Source organism: Pseudophryne corroboree, chromosome 11 (assembly GCF_028390025.1).
Source record: "Pseudophryne corroboree isolate aPseCor3 chromosome 11, aPseCor3.hap2, whole genome shotgun sequence".
NCBI classification, from domain to species: Eukaryota; Metazoa; Chordata; class Amphibia; order Anura; family Myobatrachidae; genus Pseudophryne; species Pseudophryne corroboree.
Window position 1 is genome coordinate 129,131,834 of NC_086454.1, and position 11,757 is coordinate 129,143,590.

The 11,757-nt window shown below is 40.8% G+C and overlaps 1 protein-coding gene across 1 annotated transcript in view; it reads right to left on the minus strand.

Annotated features, from left to right (window-relative positions):
- Nucleotides 1-9,023, minus strand: part of LOC134969093 (synaptotagmin-A-like) — a 166,435-nt gene extending 157,412 nt beyond the window's left edge. Inside the window, 1 exon segment of the mRNA XM_063944802.1 lies at nt 8,919-9,023. The gene's annotated coding sequence lies outside the window, so the exon portion shown is untranslated.
- Nucleotides 9,024-11,757: the final 2,734 nt, after the last annotated feature.

Consider the following 11,757-nt stretch of genomic DNA (forward strand, 5'->3'; position numbering starts at 1 on the left):
TACTGCAATCGTGCATGGGAGCAAGTAATGAGTGTGAATGAGAGATGTAGATCTTGTGAAGATCGGAGAGTTCGGGTTTGGAGATACTTTGAGATAAGCGAAGTGATGTACATTGGTGTAGTATGGCTAATTGCCTTATGTGTGAGTAAAAGTATTTTATATTGAATACGGTAGAATACAGGTAACCAATGGAGGGACTGACAGAGTGGATCTGCAGACGATGAACGTCTAGCAAGGAAGATTAGCCTCGCAGCTGCATTCAGAATGGATTGTAGTGGCGAGAGTCTCTTTTTGGTAAGACCAGTAAGAAGACTATTGCAATAATCAATGCGGGAGATAATGAGAGCATGGATTAGTTTTTGCAGTGTCTTGTGTAAGGTATAGCCATATTTTGGATATGTTTTATAGATGCATGTAACATGATCTTGAGACAGATTGAATATAGGGAGCAAAGGACAGTTCTGAGTCAAGTATGACACCTAGGCAGCAAGCTTGTGGAGTAGGATTGATTGTTGAGTTCTCAAAAGTGATCGAGATATCAGGTTGGTAACGACTATTGGCCGGTGGAAATATAAGTAGCTCTGTTTTGTAAATATTAAGTTTGAGGTGGCGAGATGACATCCAAGATGAAACAGCACAAAGGCATTCAGTGACCCTGACCAATACAGATGGTGACAAATCTGGGGAGGATAGGTAGATTTGAGTATCATCTGCGTACAGATGATACTGAAATCCAAAAGAGCTGATTAGTTTACCAAGAGATGAGGTATAGATTGAGAAAAGCAGAGGACCTAAGACCGAGCCTTGTGGTACTCCAACTGAAAGAGGTAGCAAAGAGGAGGTGGATTCAGAGAAGCAAACACTGAAGGAGCGATTAGGTAGGATAGGAATCAAGAGAGGACTGTGTCTTTAAGACCTAGGGATTGTAGTGTTTGTATGAGAAGAAAATGGTCAACAGTGTCAAAAGCAGCAGAGAGATCTAGAAGAATAAGTAGTGAGTAATGGCCGTTGGACTTTGCAGTGACTAGATCATTCACTACTTTAGTCAGTGCTGTCTCTGTGGAGTGCTGTGAATGAAAGCCTGACTGAAGTGGGTGAAATAAATTGTGTGTTTTATCAAAGTGTGTGAGGCGAGTGTAGGCAAGTCTCTCAAGTAGCTTGGAGAGGCATGGCAGCTGAGAGATGGGACGGTAGTTTGAGAGAGTATTAGGGTCAGAATTTTGTTTTTTCATTATGAGAGTAATCAGAGCATGCTTGAACAGTGAAGGAAAGATACCAGTAGAGAGAGAAAGATTACAGATGTTAGTTAAGGTTGGGATGAGCACAGGAGACAGATTTACTTACTTGTGAGGGTATAGATTCAAGAGGAGAGGTAGTAGAGTAGCAGGCTGAGAAGAGTGTTGATACTTCATCTACACTTGTGGGATCAAATGAGGAGAGAGTGCCAGAGGGTTCAGGTAGAGAATTGAGCAGGTCACTGGCTGAGGAAGAGCATACCATTTAATCTCAGATCTCATCAATCTTGTCCTTGAAGTAGGAAGCAAGATCTTGCGCCTTGATAGTGGCTGGTGGGTTGGGTGAGGGAGGGTTCAGAAGTGATTAAAATGTATTAAAAAGTCATTTTGGGTTAGAGGCTTGAGCAGAGATGAGAGTTTGGAAATATGTTTGTTTGGCAGAGTCCAGGGCATTACGATAAGAGTGGTAGACAGCGTTATATGCGAGATAGTTGCTAGGATACGATATTTACACCACTGATGTTCAGTTTTGCGTGAGAGTTTTTTGTAGGTGTCTTGTTAATTTAGAGTGCCGCGGTTGACATCCTGACCCATGTGGAGTGTGATGGGTAGCTGGAGCCACTTGGTCAAGGGCTATTTTTAGAGACTGGTTCAGGTGTGATACAGCAGTCTCAGGAAAAGTAAATGCAGAAATAGGTGAGAGCAGTTGTTGCAGAGAGGTGAACAGTTCTTGAAAATGAATGGTGTTAATATTTCTGCGGGTTTGAGGAGGATTAGAGGACTTCAATGACTGAGTTTGAAGTAATGGTGGAGAGCATGCAGGTGATAAGGTTGTGATCTGAGAGAGGGAAAGAGGTGTTAGTGAAGTCAGAAACTGAGCATAGTCTGGTGAATACTAGATCAAGGCAGTGGCCCTCCAGATGAGTAGGGGAGTCAGTCCATTGGGAGAGGCCGAGAGAGGAAGTTAGAGAGAGTAGTTTGGAGGCATGAGCAGCAGATTTTGGACTATCAATAGCAATATGGAAATTACCAATGATGATGGTGGAGATGTCAGAGTATAGAAAGTGAGGAAGCCAGGCAGAAAAATCTTCCAGAAATGGTTTTGGTTGCCCAGGTGGGCGATAGATAGCTGCAACACGCAGAGAGAAAGGAGTTTAAATCCTGATGGAATGTACTTCAAATTATGTGAATGTGAGTAATGGTACTTGTGGTAGAACTGTGTATGTGAAAGATTGGGAAATTGATAATCCAACCCCACCTCATTTACATGGCCCCTGTGCCATGACACCACTTGCTCATCCCTAGTTATGGTCCTGGCTGGACTAAAGCTGGGTACACAGTCCGACATCGTTGCTGACAAAACCCTGCATGTGGCAAGTGCATACACAATTGCCGATGCTGGGTCCAACAGGATGGGGGGCATTTGGCATGCTGCGGGGGGGAGCATATTATGGGTACACACTAAACAATGTACCCAATATGCTGCTCTGATCTGTGTGTACTCTGTCTAGTGTGTACCAGGCTTTAAAGTTTTGCTAGACTAAATAGGTACACTTGTTGGACTCTACATTACTTTGGCCGATTGGCAACTTTATCCTTGAATCAGTCATAATTTTGACTGATTAAAACATGTTGAGCTGGAATCACCGACATACTATAACAGTGACTATTACACATTGGATCGCTGATTTTTCAACAATGATACGGTTTTGCAATACACGGCTGTTAAGTAAAAGGAAGGAACATGTCCACACTAATTGCTTTATCATTTTAAGTGGATTAATTGTTTTTTTTCTGTCTGAATTGCACCACATTCCTCAATGCAGTAAGCTTGCTATTCCTAAATACACAGTTATAACCTTCACATTATCCTGACTAACTTGGAGCACCCTAACTACTGTGATATTTGACATCCTATTGACATTTTAACAATGTAATCATTGTTATTGTTGCCCTTATGACTATAAGTATCCTAAAATAACACGTGGACTGTGTTAGACTGGAACAGAAACTGCCAAGTATTCATACAATCCAACCACCAGTTCAAAATAACTGCATTACATACACAAGGATAGCATTGCACTTAAGCGTCTTAATGGCATACGATTTAAGTACCAATGGTTTTCTATATTTAAATAATGTAGATAGATGAAAGGTTATCAAGTTTTTGGCAACTGCCAAGAAGAAGATTCCTTTTTTTGGGGCACTCTTTTGCATTGTATATAAAAGGATATGATTATTAAATATCAAAACATAAAACTTTTAATACTTCCTCTTGTAAAAAAACAAAGAGGTGGGGGGGGGGGGGGGAGGGAAAATTATCTCTTTACTCTGAGAATAATTCTGTGTTGGTCAACCCCTATACCATGGTATGACAGCGCTTGGGATCCCGACCGCTGGTATACTGGCAGCGGGGCGAGTGCAAAAGATCCCCTTGTGGGCTAGCTGCACTCGCGACGGGCACGGTGGTGCGCTACACTATTTATTCTCCCTCCAGGGGTGTTGTGGACACCCAAAGAGGGAAAATGGTTGTCTGTATGCCGGCACCGGTATGCTGAGCGCTGGAATCCCAACAGTCGGCATATCAAGTGCCACCCTTATACAATATACAAATAAAATATTGTGTAAAACAAACAACAGACATAAATTGTCTTAATGGTGAAATTTAAATAACACATAACAGATTTAGGTTGTATTATTTTATGGCTAAGATAAATATAATAATGGCATCATTGTTTGCCTCTTAAGGCCAAAAAAAGAGAAATTACATAGTAATTTGCCCCAAGTCCAGCTATGGAGTCTATGGGGGGGGGGGGGGGTCCAGCTATGGAGTGTATAGGGGGGGGGGGGTACTTCAATTAGGGCCATTTTTTTGCCTAGGTGAAAAAACTGCGCTTTTCACTATTTTTTAGGCGAATGGGGATTTGCCATAATCAATAGCAGGGCCATTTTGACATCTAGGCAAAAAATTCAGCAGGAGCAAAAAACATGTGGATCGGTGAATCCACGTGTTTTTGCTCCTGTGCCATCGAAAATGCCATATTTGCTAATTTTAAGGCATTATTTGCCAATGCCTTTTCGATAAAAAAAACAAAAAAAAACGGAAGGGAAGTGAAAAATGCATTGACAAAAATGCTTTAAAAACAGGCGAAAACATCCCACAATTGAATACTGAGGGGGGTGAATTCAATAACTGAAATTGTCTGAGCTAATGTAATACCCCCTTATAACCTTAATGTAAATTTAGCGGTCATCATATTCCTTGTTAAGTTAGAATTGGATATATTATCCTTCCTTAATAAGATGTATCATATATTAGTCCTGCAACAAATGTAGCAATACTCTATACAATACAATGTTGATAATGATATCATACAAATTTGAGTTATTGCTGCACCAGCTTGCCTCACTGTATTCAAAAGGAAGGAGGATACAATTATCTCTGTGCCCTCTGTTAAAATCGTTTTTTGTTTGTAAATTTGTCTCACATTTTGTGTCACAAATCAAGATGCAATATCAAAGGTGTCACATTAAAGCCATACATTTTCAGATTTCAATAATCAAAGTTCAATACCATTTAAAGGGGAACATTTACTAAGCAGTGTTAAGAGCGGAGAAGTGAGCCAGTGGAGAAGTTGCCCCATCAACCAATCAGCAGCTCTCTATAATTTTATAGTATGCAAATTATAGATGTTACTTCAATGCTGATTGGTTGCCCTGGGCAACTTCTCCACTGGCTCACTTCTCTGCTCTTATCACTGCTTAGTAAATGTTCCCCTTAGTCTTATAGTAGTACAGCAAATACACATGAACTTAGACTTTCAAAGTGGACCTCCAAATTATAACATACAGTATAACATCTAAATAAACTCATACAGTATGTTTAAATGACATTTATCAGCAAATCAAAAGCTTACACAGAATACATTGATATACGTAGTGAGATCCAAATACATTTTATCACAGCATGGTGCATTGTTCCTCTCACATTACCATATAATATAAAAAGGTGGCTGTCTGAGTTTAATAACAGCATAATATGATTTTTTGTTTAAATTTTAGAGTAATGCAGAACTAAAGAAGTATTACAAGATAAGGAGCACTCGTCCCCATCTGCTTTTCACTGTCGTACGTAGAGCAGCTATGAAAATAATAAACAAAAAAAATGTGCAATACTGAGTAGTCTCCGGAACACAGTAGGCGCCATGTTTCTAGAGACCAGTACATCTGCAGTAGGCACTGACACAGTGCCAGCTTCTATTGTGCAGTGGAGAGGAGGGGGCCCACTCGGAGTCTATACACGGACCCCTTCCCTTGTTAAAATGCCCCTGCCCCTAAGTTTGGCATAAACAGAAAATTTTGGAACCACTTTACCAATTATTTAAATTCTCTTTAGCTAGATTAAAGCTGGGAATACACTATACAATTATCTGGCAGATTATCTGCCAGATCTGTCTGGTTGGAATAAAAATCTGGTAATGGATGACAGTAAATGGCAATCGACTATTTGCTCCCAAACACTGAAAAACTGACAAACTAATGTTAATACAAATTGGATAAATCATGACTTTTTGTCAGTTTTCCAGTGTTTGGGAGCAAATGGTCGACTGTCATTTACTCTCATCCATTACCAGATTTTTATTCCTACCAGCCAGATCATTGTATAGCGTATGCCCAGTTTAACATGGCATGTTAGCTATTTTTGCATTCTGGCTTAACCATTTTAAACTGAATACATTTAACAATGCAAAATCTTTATTCTATTTTGCACATTATTCCATGCTTTGTTTTTATGAACACTACTTATTGCAATATTTTTTATCATTAATTATAGATTTCAAGTTATGGATAACAGATGGCAGAAAAAACTGAAAGTCTTTCAAATAGTATGGGGCGGTATGGAATGAGATAAAGAGGAGAGCTACTGTATAAAGCACTAATCCTCATTTTACAGTCTGTTTGAAAAATGACAGTTAGGAACTGATTGGTTAGTGCATTATATCGCTCCACGCTTTCATACATACCCCCTTAAAGCTGGGCATACACCATACAATTATCCGGCAGATGGTCTGCCAGATAATTGTATGATGTATGGAATGTAAATAATGAAAGCAATGCCGACAAATACATACAGTTTGAAAATAGAAGTGATAATGTAGATAATACAGGAGTTATTCCATTACAAAATGCAACATTTTTAGCAGGATACAAGGCATTGTAGCAATATAATTACATATGGTGCCCCTCAGTAAAAAAAAAATTCTCGATCCACCACTGCTCATGAATTGAGCCCTGACCAGTGTATGTCTGTATAATTATATACACACACATACTATCCCTTTAAATTAGGACACTCATGAATTACACAGGTTCCGTGGCTGATTAAATGCAAGCCTGAGGTCAGCCAAACGCAGAACCTGTGTAAGTCATGAGTGTCTCTGTTTAAAGAGATAGTATAGTAAGCCTATATTTATTTTTTAGATATATTACATATACATACAGTACAAACATACATAGAGTATATACATACATAACACACACCCACACCTTCTTAACTCTTACCCCACCAATTTTGAATTTCTAATATGGATATTTTTATAATAGCTATTGAAGCTCAAGCTGCAGTAATAGAAAACAAAATGTATAGTGTCGTTTATTTAAATACTCTACAATTGTCACGTTGCTCTACTTAGAACAAAGAGAATTGTCTCTGAACAAGTCATGTGATTTTTTTTTATTTTTTTATATTATTCTTTTGATTCCCAGCCCCCTCTCTCTATGGGGGGGTATCCAATTACCTGCTATACTATTGCTGCGGCTGCAAAAGATTCCAATTAAATTAGGTAAAAAAACTTAGGGGTATATTCAATTGAAGTCGAAAATTGCCGTCTGTCGAATATACGGCAGTTTTCGACTTTTTAAGGTCGAAACCTGATTCGACCTATTCAATATATAGCTGCCGATCCACATGCTTGTGTCGAAAACGGGGCCAAAACAGACAGGTTTTGGCCCCCTTTTCGACCATCTCAGTCCGACATCAAATGATGTCGGACTGAGATGCGGACCCAGAGGAGGAGAGGAGGGAGAGCCGCAGGGAGACAGCAGGCGGGCATACAGGGGAGATCAGCGCTACAGTAGCGCTGCAGCAGGGTGTCACACAGCCGCGCCGCTCACGGCAGCTTCCACCCGGCTCCAGCACGCTTGCTGGAGCCGGGTGGAAGCTGCCGTGAGGTCGGGCGGCTGTGTGACATCCTGCTGCAGCGCTACTGTAGCGCTGATCTCCCCTGTATGCCCGCCGGCTGTCCCCGCTGGTCTCCTCGCAGCTCACCCCCCCCCCCCCCTCTCCTCCACTGCGTCCCTCATCTCAATTCCACTTGAAAAAGTCATATTGAGATGAGATTCAATAGAGGTTGTCAGATCCATTCCGACAAATACATGTCGGAATGGATCAGACTTTAATTGAATATACCCCATAGTATTTTCCATATCAGGAAAATACATAGGTCCTGCAAAAAGCCGCTGACCTATGTATTTTTGCGGCACTTATCGCGGGTCTAGGGGGCACTTATTGCAGATTATGTTTTGCGTGCCTGATGGTACATAATGCCCGATGAGTGCTGGCATCAGAGGAGGGGGAAACAGCGCACCACATTGGGGTTAATTGGATAGCCCCGGCAAACCAATCAGCAGCAGGAAAATTACTGTATTGTTTGTTGTAACAACAGCCATCCATTAGTTGTAACAATTACCTATCTTTGAGTTGTAACAATTGTTCAGATTGTAGTTACTGCATAGTAATATTAAATAATATTCATAATAATGTAATATTCAAGCTGTATTATACTGTAAGTTAGTATGATTTTTTTTTTGCATTAAGATATCAAACTATGAACAGTCTAAACATGGATATCCGGTCTTTAGGTCGACACTCATTAGGCCGACAGATATTGGTCGACGTGCATTAGGTCAACATGGTCACTAGGTCGACATGGCAAATGTCAACATATGAAAAGGTCAACATGAGTTTTTTTTTTTAATTGTTTTTTGAACTTTTTCATACTTTACGATCCACGTGGACTACGATTGGGAATAGTAACCTTGCCTGAAGCTCGCGAGCCATGCAAGGGGACACGATGCACTATTTGGGGTTCCCGGTCACTTTACGAACAAAACAACACCCCAAATTTTTTTTACAAAATCATGTTGACCCTTTTCCATGTCAACCTAATGACTGTGTTGACCTATTTCAGGTATAAGACATCCTAAATACTGTCGACCTAGTTACTGTCGAACCAACGATCCACACCCCTCAACATGATGTCCACAATCAAAACTAAATTCAGCACATCATTTGGAGATTGCTGTTACCGTACCCTCCGAATTAAAATAAATAAAATGTACAGTTGTTATATCATTAAATAAAGCATTGAAGCAGAGCCAATCTACAGAGTAATATACTCAGATCACTAAAAAGAAATAAAACTAGTCATAAGCTATTAACTATGAATTTAATCTGTTTAAACGGATTCAGTATGATATCCGTCAGTCTCCTAAACAGTTTTTACTACAGCTGTAAACAACAATATGTTATATCCAGTACATACAACATGTCATAAAAATATTGAAAGTCATACTGCACCTAAATGCTGCATTTAGGAGCTAATATAATATTCAAAACTGTACCTTTCCATGTATTATTGTATAAGCAGCAGGACATATGTTCTCATCTCAGCTGCATATGGCATATGCTCAAAGTTTCTTGCACACTGTACTAGATCAACAAGTCTAACCTGCCCTTCTTAATAAAACACACCTGATATTACTTAACTCTTTTCACTGCTAAGCATACTTGCAGGTGATCACGTGCCTTACTGCAGGCTAGGGAATGAAAGATTAATGACACTTGCAAATTAAAAGACTAAAATATAAGTTAATGCACAAATGCTAATTGCAACATTCACAAATGAATATGCAAAATATTAGTTACAAAAGTAGAAATAAAGATAACTGGGTTTTGATGCAGAGTTGGGAACAAATGTGTGGAACTTACATCCAGCAAAAGCAAATTTGGCATCTAAATAGTGTGGAACATATCTCCCAGATACGGGCCACTCTACCTGGGAGACATGTTTGACACATTTACCATACTTCCCAACATGACCCTCTCCAGGAGGGACACAATGCTCTGCTTCTGCACTTTTCTCCTAATTTATGATTGCTGGCACCTGTTTTGAATAGGTCAGTGGATAAGAAAGGTGTTTCAGCGAGATCCGGTCTGAAGATCTACAGTGTCTAGGTCATGGGTCTTCAACCTGTGGCCCTCCAGCTGCTGCGGAACTACACATCCCACCATGCCCTGCCACAGTTTTGCTATTAAGGCATGGTAAAACTGAGGCAGGGCATGCTGGGATGTGTAGTTCCGCAGCAGCTGGAGGGCCACAGGTTGAAGACCTATGGTCTAGGTCAACAATGTTTAGGTCGACCACTATAGGTCGACAGTCACTAGATCGACATGGATGGAAGGTCGACAGGGTTTCTAGGTCGACACGTGCTAGGTCGACAGGTCTAAAGGTCGACATGAGTTTTTAACATTATTATTTTTTGTGTGGATTTTTTCATACTTAATGATCCACGTGGACTACGATTGGAACGGTAAAGTGTGCCGAGCGAAGCGGTAGCGGAGCGAAGGCACCATGCCCAAAGCATGGCGAGCGAACGCGGTGCACTAATTTGCGATCCCGGTCACTCTACGAAGAAAACGACACAAAAAACAACCTCATGTCGACCTTTAGACCTGTCGACCTAGCACATGTCGACCTAGAAACCCTGTCGACCTTCCATCCATGTCGACCTAGTGACTGTCGACCTATAGTGGTCGACCTAAACATTGTCGACCTAGACACTGTCGATAAAACGAACCACACCCGTTTCAGCACAGGTGATGGTAATCATACATTAAGCGGGAAGTACAGGAGCAGAGCATTGTGTCCCTCCTGGAGAGGGTCATGTTGGGAGGTATGCCTTTATACCAACTGCAAAAATTGTTTTAACACGCACATATGATATGCAGAATAGCACACACAGCAACATTGCTATCAGATACACCAGCTTTCTGGCATGCATATTTACACCTAAGCACGGTCAAGTCACAAATACGCTCACATCCTAAATTCTGCTCATTACTCAATAAACAGCATTGCTTCATACCAATTAAAAAAAAATCATTATACTACATTAAACTCTGGGGATTTATGTCCTACTCACACATTACATTAATATATAATTTTTTTAACTACTTTACACTTATTTATTTTTGAAAAGCTCCATTATTGATGTTTTAACATAAACATAGAATTAGTGATGAGCGGGTTCGGTTTCTCGGAAACCGACCCCCCCCCCAACTTCACCCATTTTACACGGGTCCGAGGCAGGTTTGAACCTTCCTGCCTTGCTCGGCTAACCCGAGCGCGCTTGATAGTCATCATCCCGCTGTCGGATTCTCGCGAGATTCGGATTCTATATAAGCAGCCGCGCGTCGCTGCCATTTTCACTCGTGCATTGGAGATGATAGGGAGAGGACGTGGCTGGCGTCCTCTCCGTTTATTGTTGAACTTGATTGCTTTATTACTTAATTGTGGGGAGGACTGGGGAGCAGCTGTTAGGAGGAGTACAGTGCAGAGTTTTGCTGATAAGTGACCACCAGTTTTATCCGTTCTCTGCCTGAAAAAAACGCTCCATACCATATCTGTGCTCAGTGTGCTGCATAATATATCTGTGCTCACACTGCTTAATTGTGGGGACTGGGGAGCAGCTGTATTATATAGCAGGAGTACAGTGCAGAGTTTTGCTGACAGTGACCACCAGTATACGTTGTCTGCCTGAAAAACACTCCATATCTGTGCTCAGGGTGCTGCTTTATTGTGGGGACTGGGGACCACCAGTATAATTAATATTATATAGGAGGAGTACAGTGCAGAGTTTTGCTGACCAGTGACCAGTAACCACCAGTATACTATATATAGCAGTACGGTAGGCCACTGCTGTACCTACCTCTGTGTCGTCATTCATTAAGTATACTATCCATCTACATTCTATACCTGTGGTGCATTTTAGTTTTGCAGTTTGCTGACACAGTGACCACCAGTATACTATATATAGCAGTACGGTAGGCCACTGCTGTACCTACCTCTGTGTCGTCATTCATTAAGTATACTATCCATCTACATTCTATACCTGTGGTGCATTTTAGTTTTGCAGTTTGCTGACACAGTGACCACCAGTATACTATATATATAGCAGTACTGTAGGCCACTGCTGTACCTACCTCTGTGTCGTCATTCATTAAGTATACTATCCATCTACATTCTATAACTGTGGTGCATTTTAGTTTTGCAGTTTGCTGACACAGTGACCACCAGTATACTATATATAGCAGTACGGTAGGCCACTGCTGTACCTACCTCTGTGTCATCATTCACTAAGTATACTATCCATCTACATTCTATACCTGTGGTGCATTTTA